Source organism: Amblyomma mixtum, chromosome 3 (genome assembly GCF_055824585.1).
Source record: "Amblyomma mixtum isolate Tamu chromosome 3, ASM5582458v1, whole genome shotgun sequence".
Lineage (NCBI taxonomy): Eukaryota > Metazoa > Arthropoda > Arachnida > Ixodida > Ixodidae > Amblyomma > Amblyomma mixtum.
Window position 1 is genome coordinate 176,016,747 of NC_143014.1, and position 17,384 is coordinate 176,034,130.

The window sequence follows — 17,384 nt, forward strand, 5'->3', positions numbered from 1 at the left end:
AGTAGCGCGCGGTGCACTAGTGAAGGCGAAAAAAATGCCGTGCTTTTTGGTGACGCACACATCTTTTCTTTTTTGCGTGCGTTTGTGGAAAACAGCGCTGGACAAAAATTGCTGGACTTTTGGTGAACCTCCTCAGAGTGCAGCATATGACGTGACAAGCAAGGGGCGGTTCTCCTAAAACGCACGCCATTTTCTAAAGCCCCATTTTCGCTCCTAGTGCGCCGTCTGCCGAGAAAAGTCAGCAGCCGCGCTGGCACGAAAAATAAACAAGATAACGCATGATCTGTAAGACTCAGTCAAAATTCTGCTCTCCTTAACATTTTTTTTTTCTTCGTTCTCGCCCCAGTTTGAAGCAGTCCACAATAATTTCAGACCCTAGCCCGCCGTTCGCAAAACGTTAAGTCTCTATAAACCCAGCACAGCCTTTGCTCAGACTGAAAAAAACGTGGCGAGCTCAGAGCATCTTCCCTGGCCAGCGCGGGCCCTGGCCTCCAAAGCCGTCTATGCGCGCTGTTTGTGCGAGGCCCGGCGAGCGGCTTGATTAACGAGAACGCTCCAATTAGGCCGCGCCGACAGCGAGGCGCCCCGCTCTTCCCGTCCGCACCAGCTGCAAGCAGAGCGCGACGGACGGCCCAAGGAGCAGCCCCGACGAGGCGTCGTCTCACGGCGACGCCGGCAGATATTCGTGCGCGCAGCAAGTGTTCGCTTCGCGCACAGGCAGGCAGGCACGCACGCACGCTGAACGCCAACAGGCAGGCTGTCCGGGACGTACAATATGCCGTGTACACAGTACATACATGGACGCGCGAACACGATATTAACCGGGCGCAGAGGCGAGAGGGGGAAAAAAACCAAGAAGGAAAGCGCGGGCCGCGCACCACCCTTTCCGCTTTCCTGCTTCCCAGGGCCGGGGCTTGGCAACGCCGCGTCACGACAGCGTCCATCACCTCGGCTGTCGTGAGAGTGGACGGACGTGCGGACGCATATTAAAACCCTGCCCAGCGTCAGACTATTAGACGCAGCGCCGAGGGAGGCCACGACCGTGCCTGTTCCGTGTCAGCACTCATCTCTTTTCCGCGCAGGCCTTGTGGGGGTGCGAAAGTAAGCCCTGGGCGCACACGCCATAAGATATATAGGAAGCAGCGCCAATCGCTGATGGCTGAACATGGGAGTTAACGATAACAACGAATTTATTATTGGTAATAATGGGGAGGATAGCGGTTGCCACCGATGCTGACGGGCCTCGTGACACAGGTCGCTGCGCTTAAGACTGACGTGCAAACTGTTTATGTACTGTTATTTTATTGCTATTATTACTGTTACTGCTATCACTTTTCGCCGGAGTGAGGGTAGGCTGCTTTTCAACGACGACCTAGCTCACGCAAACAGGGCACTTTTCTGGGCAGTACGGACAAGGGAAAAGGAATTGGGCTATAAGTTTGCATGGACGAAGAACAGGAAAATTTTCGCCACAAAAGCGGAGGGGGCTTCGGCTTACCGTATAAACACCCGAAACAGCCTCATTACAAGCTGCACTAAACCCGTGAACCTGAAAGCCGGCATCGTTGACAGTTTCTCCTTCCTAAAAAATATTTTTAGGCTTCGGTTGGCGATACTTTTAGTGTACAGCCGGCCAAATCTTTAGCTGGCGTGCGCAACGACCACTCTTTCTGTGCTCCTGCGCTTTGGGATGAAGGAACTTTGCGGAAAGCTCAATATTAATCACGGGCTTAGTGAGCCTGTGCTTAAATTTTATATTGTCGCAAGTTTTCTCCGTCATAAGCTGCAGGAGCACGGAAAACGCGGACGTCACGCACGCCAGCTAAAGATTTGGCCGGCTGTACTCAATGTCCGCAGCAGACGAAAGCATCGGGATAGCTTTAATGCGGAAACTCAGATATACCTTTTTCATATAATTGTTCTAGCAGAAACTAACACTAATGAGGACTCACCCGGTTTGTTTGCCCTAAAATGGTATCAAGCACTATTGTGCACGCGGCAAAACAAGCGCGGCATCGGAATAGCTGTTGACATTCGCAACTCCTACGGTGTATCCAAGTTGAATGCCTCGTTCGAACACGCTGAATCTGCGGCTACGAATAAGCGCCAAGCACTTGTCCTTAGTTTTGTTGGCAGTTTATAGGCCCCCATCTAGCAGTGCATCCTCAATCTTGGTTGAGATCGATAAGGTCTTGAAAACTTGGAACTCAGAGCAGTGGCTATGTCTTGCTGGAGATTTCAACACTGACACACTGTCACCCGCTAATGGTGTCTTCGACTGGTCGTTTCAGATCGCTCTAGAGCGCTCTGAGATGCAGCCGCACGTTCGGCTGGTCGAAATCAAGCGCTCTGACTACATTCGGCTGGTTCTTTCAGAGCGCCCGCCTCCAGCTCAGAGCGCTCTGAGGCGCTCCGAGAAAAAAGTCGGAGCGGCCCCGAGATGTGTTCACGTGACAGAGCCACTTCCGCCGTTTCGCGGAGACGGATGCGAAGCCAGGGTAGCCAGGGCACATCACGACCGGTCTGGCGAGGCATTCTTACGCATCCGTAGAAGCAAGTTTTGGCGCTTTAGGTATTAGACGTAGTTAAAACGTCCCTGCTGTGTGGCTCTGTGAGGGGAAATGTCGAAAAGCAGACGAATCATTAAGCTGGGTACGCCGTCTGTGTTGCTGTCACATATCCAGAGTGGTACAACGGGACACTAATTTTTTATTTTTTTTTTTTCGACGCGAGCCGGAGACGAACTGCTGGTGCAGCGATACAGGTTCAGCGGCGACGGCGGCGTGGGCAGTGCAGACTGCATGGAGGAGGTTGCAGACTGTGTGATTGCTGCCGTTGACACCAGCCGCAGCGGCAGCGCCACTGCGGTGTGGCGATTCCGGAAGTTAGGTCCTTTCCCTCCTTCTTGCGCTTTCGCTCTGAAAACTTGCTGACCATTCGGCTTGACCGGTCTCGCTGTGCGCTCGGAGCTAGAGCGGCTCTCACGTTGCCAAATCCGAACCGGATCGTGGGAGCGACCAGTCGAAGACACCATAAGTCAATCGTTTCAGATTACCTACCTGTTCTAACATCCTACGGGTTAGCGTGTACTATCTCTTCTCCCTCAAGCGAAGGACTCCTAAAAAACACGATTGTGACATCATGCATCGACCATACCAATGTACGTGTGCATAATTGTGATATCTCAGCATGGGTGATAACAGAAAAGCTAGTCGACTGGGTTAACCACAGTATCCTCCTTGAGAAGCCCCACCTTTTTGGGTTTTCATGGTCCATTTTATGAGTTGCTTGAAATTGTGCTTGAAGTTGTATGTGAATTTTGTGCAATAAACATTATTATTATTATTATTATTATTATTATTATTATTATTATTATTATTATTATTATTATTATTATTATTATTATTATTATTATTATTATTATTATTATTATTATTACACCCCGGAACTGACGCCTGCGACCGCGGGCTATCTTAAACGAGTTCGAGACGAGACAAACCCCGGCGCACAGATTTTACCAAATTTTCGCCTAATGATAATGCACGTACACAACGTCATCGTCGCTAAAGATCCGTCGACGGCTCTAAAGAAACAGTCTCAGCATTCAGCTTTCTTATTTTTAGCGAACTTTATTAGCCTGCATTGTTTTCGTCCAGTGAAACGAAAATTGAGACCAAAAACAAACAAGCAACTATTCATTCCTAAGAATGTGTTCCAAGACTGTTTCTTTTTTAGTGGTTATGGTGCTCGGCTGCTGACCCAAAAGACGCGAGTTCGATCCCGGCCGCGGCGGCTAGAATTTCTTTGGAGGAGAAATTCTAGAGGCCCGTGTACTGTGAGATGTCAGTGCACGTTAAAGAACCCCAGGTGGTCGAAATTTCCGGAGCCCTCCACTACGGCGTCCCTCATAGCCTAAGTCGCTCTGGGACGTTAAACCCCATAAACCAAACCAAACCAAACCATTTTTTATCTTTTTTTTACCGGGAAAAGAGGGCTTCAAAGAAATACTATCCCAACCAAAAAAGAACCGGCGCGACCAGAACTAAATGCAGCAAAATCGCGACAAAATCGGTTTGGCCCTCACAACCGAGGTGAGCTTTAGTTCCCAAAACTGCAGGCATGCGTGGTCGTAGACTACCTGTGGTGCAACGTTTTCTGCCAGCGTCGTTCGTGGCTTAATGCCGCATGCGTGCTTTTTACGTGACTCCCCAAACAACTGAGAGTTTCTCAGGAAGAAAATTCCACAGCACCAGCGAACCTGCCCACAAGGGGTTCAAAGTCACTAGCGCTGCATCGCATGACTGGAATTATACACGTATCTGTACCGCGATACGGACACTGGTTGACGGGACCGCAGTATTTCTAAGAACAGGCTAGCCGACGCTTGAACAGCATCCACTGCACGCTCTATTGCAAGCGAAAGAGAATACAAAACATGGTTTCAACAGCACTCAACTAAACTTCATAAACCGACTCTCGGAAAAGCGAAGTCGTTCGCGCACCACGTCTTGATCACATGATCGCCATCGGGAACAAACCAACATTTTTTTTACGGGTAAGTCTTGAAAGCAGGCACAAAGCCCTGCCCGGAGAACACAAGACAGGCGTGCCACATGCGTGAAGCAAGGTTTATACGCAAGGACCATTACAGCACTCTCTTCACCAGTAATCATGGCAGCATAAGCTTGCTTCAATGCACACAGCACGCACCGCTAATTTGCATCAGCGGATGATCACGTACGCAGAATTTACTTCTGCGTGCGTCACTTTCTGTTCTAACTACTTCCTCTTGAGTGTGGTATTATATCCAGCACTCGCGTTTCCTTTTTACCCGCCGCAGTGGCTCAGTGGTTATGGCGCTCGGCTGCTGACCCGATAGGCCAGGGTTCGATCCCGGCCGCGGCGGGTGAATTTCGATGAAGGCGAAATTCTAGAGGCCCGTGTGCTGTGCGATGTCAGTGCACGTTAAAGAACCCCGGGTGGTCGAAATTTCCGGAGCCTTCCACTACGGCCCACTTTGTTCAATTAAATTTATAACCAGTCATACCTCGCACAAGCATTTTCTCTCCTGCTTGACTGTTATTACGAAGGTAAATATTGCTAATGTAACAAGTTCTAATTTTCCTTTATACACTGGCTACTGTTTTTCGCGTATTGTGCTTTGAGGACGTCTTACTTAGCTACTCTTTGTTAAAGCATATGCACGCGAAAACGCTGTGGTATTCTTTTTGTCTTATTTTCTTCTCTTCGTCCTCCACCTTACACACGGTACAATAAATTTGTGCAAAGTTTCCTTCTTGTCTGTTTTAATTAAGGTAACGCCCCTAGTGGGCCTTTGAGGTACTAATAAATAAATAAATTACCATGGCCTCGTACACGTTTTTACTGCTCACCCCTCCTTATGCAATGTCCAACCCACATTAATTCGGAGCCCTCCACAGTGCCGTAACTCATAGCCCATGCGTCGTCTCTGGACGTTAACCCCAAAATGTACAATTTACAATAATAAATGACAATGGTGCGGACGACAAGGACGGCTTATATTCTTCTACCCTGGATATTTGATAGTCGTGTATTTGTGCGGGGGGGGGGGGGGGCTACAGATTACGGATGCACGCGCGCTGCACGACGACGTCGTAAACCGGAAGTGTGGAGTACGACCAACACCTTCTTGGTTTGACACAGCGCGCACAATTCCCGCATAAGCACGGGCATAAATGTTCACCTTCTGCGGAAAAAGAAGCGTTCCCGATACAGGCAGAAGGGTGGGGTATCTGGCGCTTTTTTTTTTTCAGCAACTGCACCACGTGACCTATCACGGTGAGCCAATGACAGCTCCTCTCCCTCCTGACATCACGCGAGTCATATACGACATCGCACGACAAGATTCCTTAGGGAAGCCGGCAGCAGACGTCTCCGCAAGCTGCGGGAACCTTCAGAAACTACTTGTAAACTATGGGCTCGCTTTTGAGGACTTGGATGCGGCCGGCATGGACGCTCTATAGTCTTTAATATACATAATAAACGCATTTCACAGTCACCATCAGAGCCGTTTCATCAGCTTTTAAAAGACAAGGTCATCCACGCGCCCTCTGTTTCTGCCCAAACACAGTGCTGTCAATTCTCATGTTTCCCAAAAATGCATTTATGCAGTGAAACCAAATGGTAGCGAATTCTGACAAAGTCCCAGCGCCTGAACCAATAACAGGTTGTCATTCATTCGAAATACCGGCGAGTGTGCTAGTGTGGCGACAGCTATTGGGCAACTCGCGCGTTTTCATGCGTATCCTGGAGGAAGCACGAAACTGACACTCAAGCGCTCACGTTACCACATTTATTCGTAGACGAGTGTACAACATCCAAAGTCATAAACAACACTTTTTATTTTGTATCTCCCTTTCAAGGTAAAAGAACCATTCGTTACAGCGTGTCTCTTTTCCGAAAAAAAAAAAAAGTATTCGCAATAAGTTAACCAGCCAGTGAAATACTCATCACACAGAACTGCCTGAGCGTAGCCGTTCAACTGCGAATGAAGACTGTAAGGCTTCTCAAAATTTTCGACCTGAAGAAGAGCTTTTCGTTGCGCAAGGACTAAACTGGGATCACGACTGCAACGCTCCGCTCAGTTGGATGTGAACAATCACCACTTCGTCAAAAACAGACCACCTCAGAGGATTATCAAAACGCACTGAATTAGCCAACCACGCAAATACGCATGCTCTACCACCGGTTACGATACTACACGAAAGTCGGTGCAGTCTGCTTCTTCACATCAATTAACGTGCAGATTATGCATGCTAAAAGTTCTTGCGTAAACTCCTCCTTCAGAAAGACATTGGCTGAGAGAACGCACTCACAATTTCCTATGCGTACAAAATCACGGAGAAAAGAAAAGCTTGTTCTCACGAGAATGCACAAGTTCTCTTAGCATCCCCCTTCCTCGTCGTGCCAACCGCACCAGCAAAACAACCCCCAAATATACCTCCGGATACGCTATACCGCGCTGACACGCCGCTTGCCATGGTTTGTGCGAGCGATGATGTGCGGGCTCGGTTATCACTGACAACGTGCCAGCGTTGTTTGATTCCTCCGCTGACGGACCATCGACCGGAGCTGACAAACGTCGGAGCTCGCTGCACGCATGGGTGAAGCTGTTCGCGCAAAGGTGAACGGCTGCTTGGCTGCGTGAAGGCCGTCATGCGTGACAAGGCAGTTACACCTGTTCCTGTCAAGCGACGAGGGCCTCGAAGCCTCGCAAGTACACAAAACCGATTGACTCTGCGCGTCACTTATCGGGTGTTTCCGTTGCCGCGGGGATCCGATTGGTGTAAGCGAAAATGTGCCCTTAAATTGGAAGGGCGAAGGAGGGGGGATCCATCGCGATAGACGCGGGCGGCCATGCGAACAGACCACGGTTTCCTCGGAGAACAAGCCTTGGCGGCGAAGAAGAGCCGAGTTCCCGGAATTCCAGCAGGGCCCGCAGCTGCTGCGCACCGCCCGTGTGTCCTGTAGGTGTTCCGGACATAACTCATCGCCACAAAGTGACTCGCTGCAAGAGAACCCGCGCGCTGGCTTGGCCCCACAGACACACAATCCAACGCCCTACGACGGTATAAACGCAAAACTCTTTACCCCCTTCAGCACCAGAAACCAACCGTAAAGGTATTCCCGCGATCGTCACTCTCGCGCAGCCGTCCTCTCCTTCCTCTGCGAACAGCGACGGTGGCGTTGACGTCTTCATCGGCCCCCGCGCGGCGGCAGCCGCCACAGGCGTCATCCCTGCCAGCTTATTCAACGGGCAGCGCGCCACGGGGAACAAAAGGAGGGGGAATTAATTAAAGCGCCAGCCACGCGCCCGCCCCCCTCCCTCCACGGGGAACACATTAGCCTAATTACGCGAAGTGAAGGCTGCCGCTCGCTTGACTGATGGGATGGCAAGGTCGCGACTGCACGCGCATGTGCACAGCGTGCGGTATCAGATACGCGACCAGATAGCGCCGGTCGAAAAGAACACAAGCAGAGAGAGAGGCTCACGGAGGATGCACACCGGGGAAAACAGAAGATGGGGAAAGGGGGAAGCGGAACAGCACGCGCACGAGCAAATATGGGGAGGGGCCGAGGGAGGCGGCCGTGGGCGATAAAAATGGGCGTGCTGGACAAAGTGCGCCGCAAGTGACATTATAGGCGGGTTGCGTACAAGGTAGGTAGGCCGACCCACTCTGGACCGGCTGCCTGGCGGTCGCACTATTGCGGCGGCGATCCCGGAGGCCATACTAATCTAAGCACTGCTTTAGGCACTGACGTGTAGGTGGCACACGAATCAATAGCGGGCACGTTCGATTTCCTGCGCACGGAATGGTTGCCTTTGCCTGTGCAGATAAAGCGGCCGCTTTTTTTTCCCCTTTTTTTGTCATACCTTTTTTTCAAGAAAGGGCCATGACGCACTATACCGCGAACTTGTCTTTGCCAGCTGCTGGACAGACACGGCTTGTATGAAAAGTAACTTGCCATGTCATGCCATGTGTTATGTTATGCCAACTGCTTTGACCAAATACGTCGTTAACGGCAGAACGACTCTGCAAATTGGATAACAACGTCGTCGAACCTCAGCAAGCTCACAAATATAACTGCAGTTATCTGAAAGCGCCGAGCATGCAGCCCTGGCCTAGCGTGGTGTAGTTATGTTATGTGCTATGTTTAACGTTCCAAAGCTGCAGCATGTAGGCCATGAGAGACGCCGCAGTGGTGGGCTCCGCGGGATAGTTCAGACCACCCGGAGTTCTTTAACTTGCGTTGACATCATCACAGAACACGTGGGCGTCCTTTTCATTTCGCCTCCATCGAAATGCGGCTGTAGCTGCCGGGATTCGATCCCGCGTCCCTCGGTTCAGCAGGCGAACACCACTAAGCCACCGTGGCGGGCTCCTACCGGGGTAGCAAAAGGAAGGCGTTCAGAACGTTTGGCATGGCACGGAGGCACAGGTAGTTTTTTGGTTTGGTTTTTGGTTTTGTGGGGTTTAACGTCCCAAAGCGACTAAGGCTATGAGAGACGCCGTAGTGAAGGGCTCCGGAAATTTCGACCACCTGGGGTTCTTTAACGTGCACTGACATCGCACAGTACACGGGCCTCTGGAATTTCTCCTCCAAAGAAATTCTAGCCGCCGCGGCCGGGATCGAACCCGCGTCTTTCGGGCCAGCAGCCGAGCACCATAGCCACTGAGCCACCGCGGCGGCACAGGTAGTTTTTTCGATCTCACACCGTGCAAGTGCATGTAGCAGACACCACTGCGCTGCGTTGTGCGCATGCAACGTGGAGCTAAGGGTAGACATATGACTTTTTTTTTTTTTTACATGATATTTGCCACAGGGCATAAAACGGGAATGTAATGATGGTTGAAAAAAAGGGATGGCTAAATGAATTTTAACAAGACACGTTGTGGCGAGCCAAACGGCTGGAAACGTTGCACGCGAGCCTTGGAGCGAGGCTACAATGAAAGCACTCGTCGAACGAGGCATTCGTACACATAAGCGGTTTGCTGCGTTCGTATCTTGAAACATTTCGTGTTGTGGCATCGGCGTTGCTTGCGACGGCATTTCACAGAATAATTTATATAAAGGTTATTTTCCTTCCCAGCCCACTCAAGTTACTGCCTATAGCGAGAGAACGTTTTGGTGTAGGCCATCATGCACGCAGTAGAATGCACTGTGCTTTCAACGAATAGGTGCACGACCGTTTCAGCTTTGCGCAGCTGCGGAAATAAGTCCTACCTTGAAATTCTTCAGTTATTCCACTTTTACACGTCAAAGTTACACCTCGCTTACGAGGCACTCCGGAGACTCCGGATTAATTTAGGTCACCTGGGGTTCTTTCACAGCCCAGGTAAAACCTATACAGCACGCGGATGTTCTTTCGTTTCGCCTTCGTTAAAACAGCAGACAGGCCCTCTGACATTTTGAAAATGCTTCAGATATAAACTGCGGTCACGCGTTCAGCACCGCAGTGTCACAGCTGCCGGGCAACACAGCTGCAAGCAAGGGCAGTGCAGGCACGCAACGGGCTGGAGTAGCTTCTTCTGCGAAAGCCTTTTGACTGTCCGGTCAGGTAAGGCAGCCGAGTTGAAAGCTCCAGGACATGAGGTCAGACTTCGTGGGGCGTATAATATTCTGAAGTCGGGTTATTCGGTAGCGAAGCTTTTTGAGAAATGAACTGTATTTCGCTTTGTGGAACGCTTCCTCCGTGTTTTCGCGGCTCTTACTTAACAGTGCACCGTATACTTGTCGCACGTGCTTGCACACAGGAGGAGCCAAGTGTCCAGAAATGCGCTACGCTAGCCTCGCACGTATAAGTGACTATTGAGGAAAGCAGAAATTTGGGCAAGTTGATACGTATTCATTTTTGAAACAGCGCAACAAAGACGGGACGTGGAGTCAGCGCCTGTTTGTCTTTACCCCTCAGTTTCCACGTCCCGTCTTTGTTGCGCTGTTTCAAAAATGAAAAGTGTATAAGTGACTACACGCTTGAGCGCACCTGCCGCGTCAGGACTGCTGAAATGCAGGCTCGACTTGCACAGCGAGGAAACGCAATCGGATTACCTCGTTGGACACAGCTGAGCGAAACTGAACGACAAGAACCTCAAGCGAACAAAGGTATTGTGGGAGAAACGAACACGCCTTCGGCGGACTGAGTTGAACCTCTTTCCGCGGACTGCCGTAACCGCCTTGCCGCTGCCAGTTCATATCACTTGCCCACGACGGAAGAAAGCGAACGGTGCCCTTCCACTACCGCATCCGTTCGCTAGTCGACCGAGTGGCGCTGGCGTTGCGCGGACAAGTTGGGGCTCCGCCAGCGCACGAGCACTGACCTGCGCACTGCCGCTCCGTTGGCACGGGGCCACGTGCCGTAACAGAGCCTTCCCCAGGGGGCCGGCAGCGCTATCTGTCCGGCCGCAGTGACCGCGCGGCTGACGGCAGAGATCGAAGGCGGGGCCGACTGCCCGCTGCTCGTTATTGATGAACGAGCCCGGCTCCCCGGCGCGCTGTTGCGCGCGCACCATACGTGTACGGGCGATGTCTTTTTAATAGCCGCACCGCAGACAGCGCGTCTGGACTCCGGGTCAGCCCGGCGAACGCGCCTTTCTCGCTCGATATACGCTGCCCCCGCGGGGAGGCCTGACGGACGCTCATTAAGGGCGGCGCGCAGGCCCCGTCAGCCGGAAGCAGCGATATGTCCGCCGCAATAATAACGCGCAGGTTTTTACGCGCCAACAACGCGGCAGCGGTAGGCGTGTGCCCCGCATCACCGATTCAGAGCCGCGTAGACTGGCGCGGTGACAGACGCGTCACGGTGCGCGGCCGCACGCCGCCAATCGCGCGCCGCCTCTACCCTAATCAGCAATAAAGCTCGAAATGGCAAAATATAAGAAAGCTAAGCGAGAAAAGAAGTGGGGGCACGCGCGAACCGCTCAAAGAGCACAACGTCGACAGAGAGCACGGCGCGTGCTTCTCTCAGCAGAACAGCCCCTTCAAAAACGCCAAGGAGCCTTCACAGCATAATCTGCAAGGGAAATGTGTGCCAACGTGCCGCGGTGGAAGAACGCCGGCCGTTCATGTTCTTGTCGAAATTACTTCGCGCTGCTACCTGTCGGCTTGCGCTCAACGCCCAACCGTGGTTTGAATAATTACCTCCGCTACCAAGTTTCCAGCAGCATAAGGTGGGACACGAAGTTGACTGACACTGCTTGCACCGACGTCACAGCAGCCGCCATGTTGGAAAACCAGGAGCACTGCTAGAAGGTGCGCGTTTCCATAATACGCTTATCGCCACCTGCTCCGGAATGAACAGGCTACGCGTGGTTCACCATCATGACGCCTGTGACGTCTTGTGCAAGCCGTAGGGCCAAATATTCCTCCTTTCCTTTTTGTTTTCACTTTTCATACGTGAGCTCCACAGAGCTCGGATTCGGACCGTTTGGAACTTACCAGCGGAAAAGTAAAGCTAGCTATAGGTGCACTGGACCCCAAGGATATCGCTGAACAACCCTACTGGACTTCCATACATCTTAACTAGCGCAAAAAAGAAAGGCACGGACAGTAGATATGCGACAGGACACACTGGACTTCCCATAGGAGGAAATGACACGCGTTTAGGAATTCATACCCGGTGACAACTTGCTGAATGGGCCGCGTGCTGCGGGCATGTAGACATAAAAACACAGAACTCTTACATCTCGTATTTCGCCTGTTATTGCATTCGCAGCCGTTGCGTTGATCAGTGCAAAGTATCTTTTCTTGTTGCCTGTGCTGCGGCAAAATTTTACCTTCTGATATGTGCATTTAATTATAGGATAGCGTCGTGCAAAGTGTCACTTGCGGCTGTGTGTGTTATTCTGCTAGTAAATTCCTATGACACAAGGACAGTGTCAAATTTCGCGTCTTTGTACCATGTATTATTCCAGGAAGCAAAATTATTTTTTTCCGTTTTGTATACGTTATGCGATATATTTTTGCAACACAACTGCTGCGAACTGCGTAGGGTCAGAGGCTTCGTCAGGCATCAACAGCCTTTACCTCCTATCCCTGCATCAGGCTCTGTATACTGCCTGCTATGAAACTAAATAAATAAAACAAATAAAAATAAAGTTCTATTTTTTTTTTTTTTGCCAACAAGAATGCTTTTGTCTCGGGCGTTCAGAAAAAAAAAAACGAAACAAACCGACGAAGGAAAAGGTACAACTTCGCGCGCGCCTCCCAATCAGCGCCCGGAGTGCACATTCGTGTCACGCTGTCGGCCGCCAGTCGACGCGCGCCGCCGTCTAGCTCGCTGAGACAGCGACGCGTTCGCCTCAGCAGCCCGCAGCCTTCTCGATTGTGCAAGCGGCCCTCCGCGACGCGCACAAAGCGCCGGAGCCGCGTATACATACAAAGAAGGGTGCATGCACAGCCCACAAGGGTGCATGCTACGTGCACAGCCGAGGGCGGACGGACGCCGGAGCTGTCCCTCCGGGTGACATTCATCCGCACTATCCCCTCGCATATACAACGCGGTAAAGACTCCACTCGTCCAGCGTCCTCCTCCCGCGAGACTGTGTCGACGCGACGACGAGCTGACGGGGGTTGTGGGCGCTCGGCTCACACCCCTGCAGCGACTCTCGGGACGCGCCGAGAGGCAGCAGCCTCGGGCTCGCCGCCGGCGGCACAAAGTGTAGCCTAATAATGCGGCCGCAGTCGGGCTCTAAAAGTGCGGACAGAGCGCTTTTGCCGCCGATTCTGACACCGCCAGCAGAATAAGGTGAATGTCTTTCTAAACACACGGAGCCCAGGATCAGAACATTCAGTTCTCATCGAAGCGAGAAGTGTTCACGAGCGCAAAAAAAAAAAAAAAAAAGCGAGAAAAAAACTGCGAATCAGACATTCAGTGCCCTCTAATCCCGATGATAAGAACCGTTACGTATTCAGACGGAGATGTCTGAGCACCTACTGTGCACAGGACTCCGTGGCGGCCATAGGGGCACTCCAGAATGGACACAATGCCATCACCCCCACCCTGCAATTTTCAACAATCTTTCACAAAGAAGAAAGAGGGCCAAAAGCAGTTCTGCATCTACTAGTCATTACAAGTGAGCTTTAATATCAAATGCATCAAATTATGATTGCCGAATCGGAGCGGTGGTGGTTCAGTGCACGCCCCGACTATCTGAACAAGAAACTCGGGTTCGGCCCCAGCAAAAGCATCCTATCGACATCTAGCGAAGCCATGTGAGGTCAGTGCATACGTCCCGTAATGGTGGAACGCACGCCCACGCAATACGCGCCGTATGACGAACAAAATGCGGCATGCACCTGATGACAAAGGCTATGATACAACACGCATCTGCGCCCGGAACAACACGCGCAACACTTGAGGAAGCCTATTCGCCGCGCTGGCATGGGCGCGACCTAATCCCAATTCCCTGGTCTAGGGTGCACAAGTTGGGCAACAAGGGCTACCCTATGCTGGACACTGGGGACTCAAGGCTTGCCTCTGACGTCAGGGACATGCGCATGCGCGCCATCGGCTCTTCTACAGAAAAAGGGAATCGCGCGGAAAAGGTTTAGCGCGTGGCGGATTCTGTTTTCGTAGGAAAGACGGGAGGGAAAAAAAAGGGAGAACATGCACCAGACAAAATTCGATCCATCTCCCCGAACGCTGCGCACTGCTTTGTCCACGACGATCCCTCAGTTCGCGCCCGCGTGCAGCACAGCCGCAGGGGGTGTTTGACAGGCACAGCCCAAAAGGCACGGGAAGGGACCGGCAGATCGCGCTGGGAGAGAGGAAAAACAACCGCCTCGCCTCCGTCCGCCCGCTCCTCCCCGTGATCCAATTTGCCGCCAGCCGCCCCGGGGAACTTAATTTGCCATCGAGAGCACTGCGAGTCAGACGCGAGGGAACAGGGCAGGACAGAAGGAGGAAAAAACCAACGCCCTCCAGTGGCAGGCGTATGCGCGGACAGGGAAGGTCGTGTCGGCCCCTCGAATGACGTCCAACAAACACGGCATCCTTCTGCTCCGTCTCCTTGCAAACCGCCATCGGCGCCGCAAACTTCGTCTCCAGAACCAGTAATTGAGTAGCAACGAGCCTCAATTCATACTCGCCCGTCCAGATTTCGGGATGCACGGTCCGAGTCGGGAAAAACTTCTAACCGAGAACTTGACGACAAAATCGACGCTGCACATGCTTTCATTTCCGCCTGAACTTTTTTAAATGCATTCGCGGCAGCAATGAAACGGTGCTGGCGCGACGGTAGGTTTCCCATGCTCCGGTTGGAAGGATTCCTTCTTGCTCCTGTCAGGTCAGTTCTCTGTGGACGCATGCATTCTCTTACCGACCTTTCCAATCGCTTGCGGAAGCGCCATTCAAGGTTCCGGGGTGTCTTTCTTTATTCTTTTTTGTCTGTTAACATTTGCCCCTTTACCTACCGTTGAGACATGACGTGGGCGTCTGCACTCGACGGAATTTTCGCTCATGCAAACACCGTTAGCCTCGCAGGAAGTGCCACTCCTTAGAGGGTCCTCGGTGATGAAATTCGGCACCCATAGCGCTAACGGCTTAGCTCGCCGCCTGTTTTCGTTGTCCAGCGGCTTGAGACCGACCTGGAACGAACGTCACTGGGGCTCGCTTACCGTGACCGAAATAGATGTACCTGCCTGCGACGGCTGTACGACTCCCCAAAGAGGTCACGTTTGATAGAGCTCGGCCCGTTCTCTGCGAGTTTTCTTCCGTTTCCAGTCGCTTTCAGTCTACGCGTTCGCAAATATTTTGGAGTCGCTCCAGAGTGAAATAGTCGGTCAAACAGATTAGCTCCGGCTGCCCCGTCAGTGCACTCACCTTGCACTGATTTCAACGCTCCTAATGTCTACAATCTAAGCGGCATACTCTGAGAAAACGATATCCGAGATAACCACTACCTGCCCCCCGTTCCCATATTCGCTTTGCCGGGAACTTGAGTTTTTCATCAAGTACTTCTTATTTATTAGGAACTTCCCAAACGTCCACGTCATACAGTAATTATTTTCAGTAAATATCTCCTACCTCGGTATATAAATTAGTAGTAAATGAAATAATGAATGAATGAATGAATGAATGAATGAATGAATGAATGAATGAATGAATGAATGAATGAATGAATCAAGCAAGCAAGCAAGCTTGCGATCGAAAGGTCGATTGATCAATGAGAGAAACTTTCTTACACAACTTCAAGAAATACGTACAAAAATATATGAACCTCGTATATTCTGGACTTCTGACTACAAGCAAAAAGAAATAACCTTCGTTTTTGAGGCAATATATTCATAAGGGGTCACAAGGATGTTTTCCACCTTTTCAATCTTATTCTTATCACTGCGCGGTTACAAGTCTACCAATCGCTTCTTCACTCTTCACCTTCTTCACTACGTCCGAAAAGCGACAGTTTTGTTTCCTTATTCAACTGTCCCCCCCCCCCCCCCCCCCCCCTCCCTTCAGCACCAACAACCTCCTTCCTAACTTCTACCTTTTGTTTCTAGAACTCCTTTGCCTTTCGTTGATAAAATTCATGCCCACACTACAACCTTCCTCCCATGACTTTTGAATCGTTGGTCACTTTTGAGGTGGTTTCGAGTTTGAGTTCTTGGTGTCTTGGCATCAAACTCTGCAGGCGGACCTGATAACGCTTCGGCCATCTCTTTCACTGCCAAATGTAGCTTGTCGTACTGTCCAATAGTGGGGGCAATCCAGAAGGCGGAATATCGTGGCGATGAAAGTGGCGACAAATTCCCGGGAAAACGAACCTGCCAAGAACAAGCAGGATGCGAACAACTCATGTAGCCGGCCTCATGGCTGCGTGGCCCCCTCAGCTGCGATGCCTTCCTTGTGCCTTCTTCCATTGGGAGATCGTTTAAACAGTCACACAGCGACGTCAACGCTGGTTGGAGTGCAGGCGCAGTTAGCAGCTGGACCGGTGACAGTCGATTTGCATTCGAAATGGCACAGTGCTAGTAGTTTACATAACAGGTTGCCGGGTAGCCCAGTGGCCATCGTACTGCCCAGAAAATGCACTGAACCGGCGCAGTTTTGGTCGTACAGGTCCCGCAGTCCGTCGACCAAGTCGGCTGGTGCGGAAAGAGCGATGAGTAGCTCTCTCCGGCGAGGCCACTGCCACAAAGAGCGCATTCTGCGCTCGCAAAAGAATGTAGAGATTCACGCCACAGAGAAGGGAGAACCGTCTCGTCACCCGAGGCAGCCCGTATTGATCCCGCCGGCGCTGACGGCGTCGGTCGCGAAATGCGTCGCAGATCGATACGCACAGTTACCACAGATCGGCCGCACGCGGGCGAATGAGGCGCTTCGACAGTGCACACACCGAATGACGCCGAACGAATGGCGGAAAAACGGGATAAGTCGGGCAAGCTTCTCGCGTTCGCACTGCCGCACCAACAACTGTGGCTCCGGTCGGTGAACGTGCAGGCGGCCTGAAAGCAATGGGCTGTGAACAGAGCGACTAGACCCAGCTACTCCACATGGCTAACCCACCCGACAGTCTCGCGAAGATCAAGCTAGTCTGCGGGTTAATTGTGCGAACCGAAATTGTTTCCACGCGTGCCGTTGCGCGAAGTAACGATGGAGACACCGTCCACCTTTGTGACGCGAGTCGCGTAAAGAGGAAGGAACGCTCAAGCGTTGTTTATCTAGGTGCAACTGAACAGCCATTTCCACGCCACGTAAGCGCACTTTTTTTTTTAGCGGGTCACGTGATCAGGGCTTATGGCGCATGGCACTCTTTTTTTTTTCACAATCACAATCAGAATCAGTAATTTAAAGTTTCAGCTCCTTAACGGGGCTAACTGTGATAGCCACTCGAACCTGTAAA

General features: G+C 51.5%; 1 protein-coding gene across 7 annotated transcripts in view; it reads right to left on the reverse strand.

Moving 5' to 3' along the window:
- Positions 1-17,384, reverse strand: part of Evi5 (ecotropic viral integration site 5) — a 336,527-nt gene that overhangs the window by 154,753 nt on the left and 164,390 nt on the right. The gene's annotated exons all lie outside the window — the stretch shown is intronic.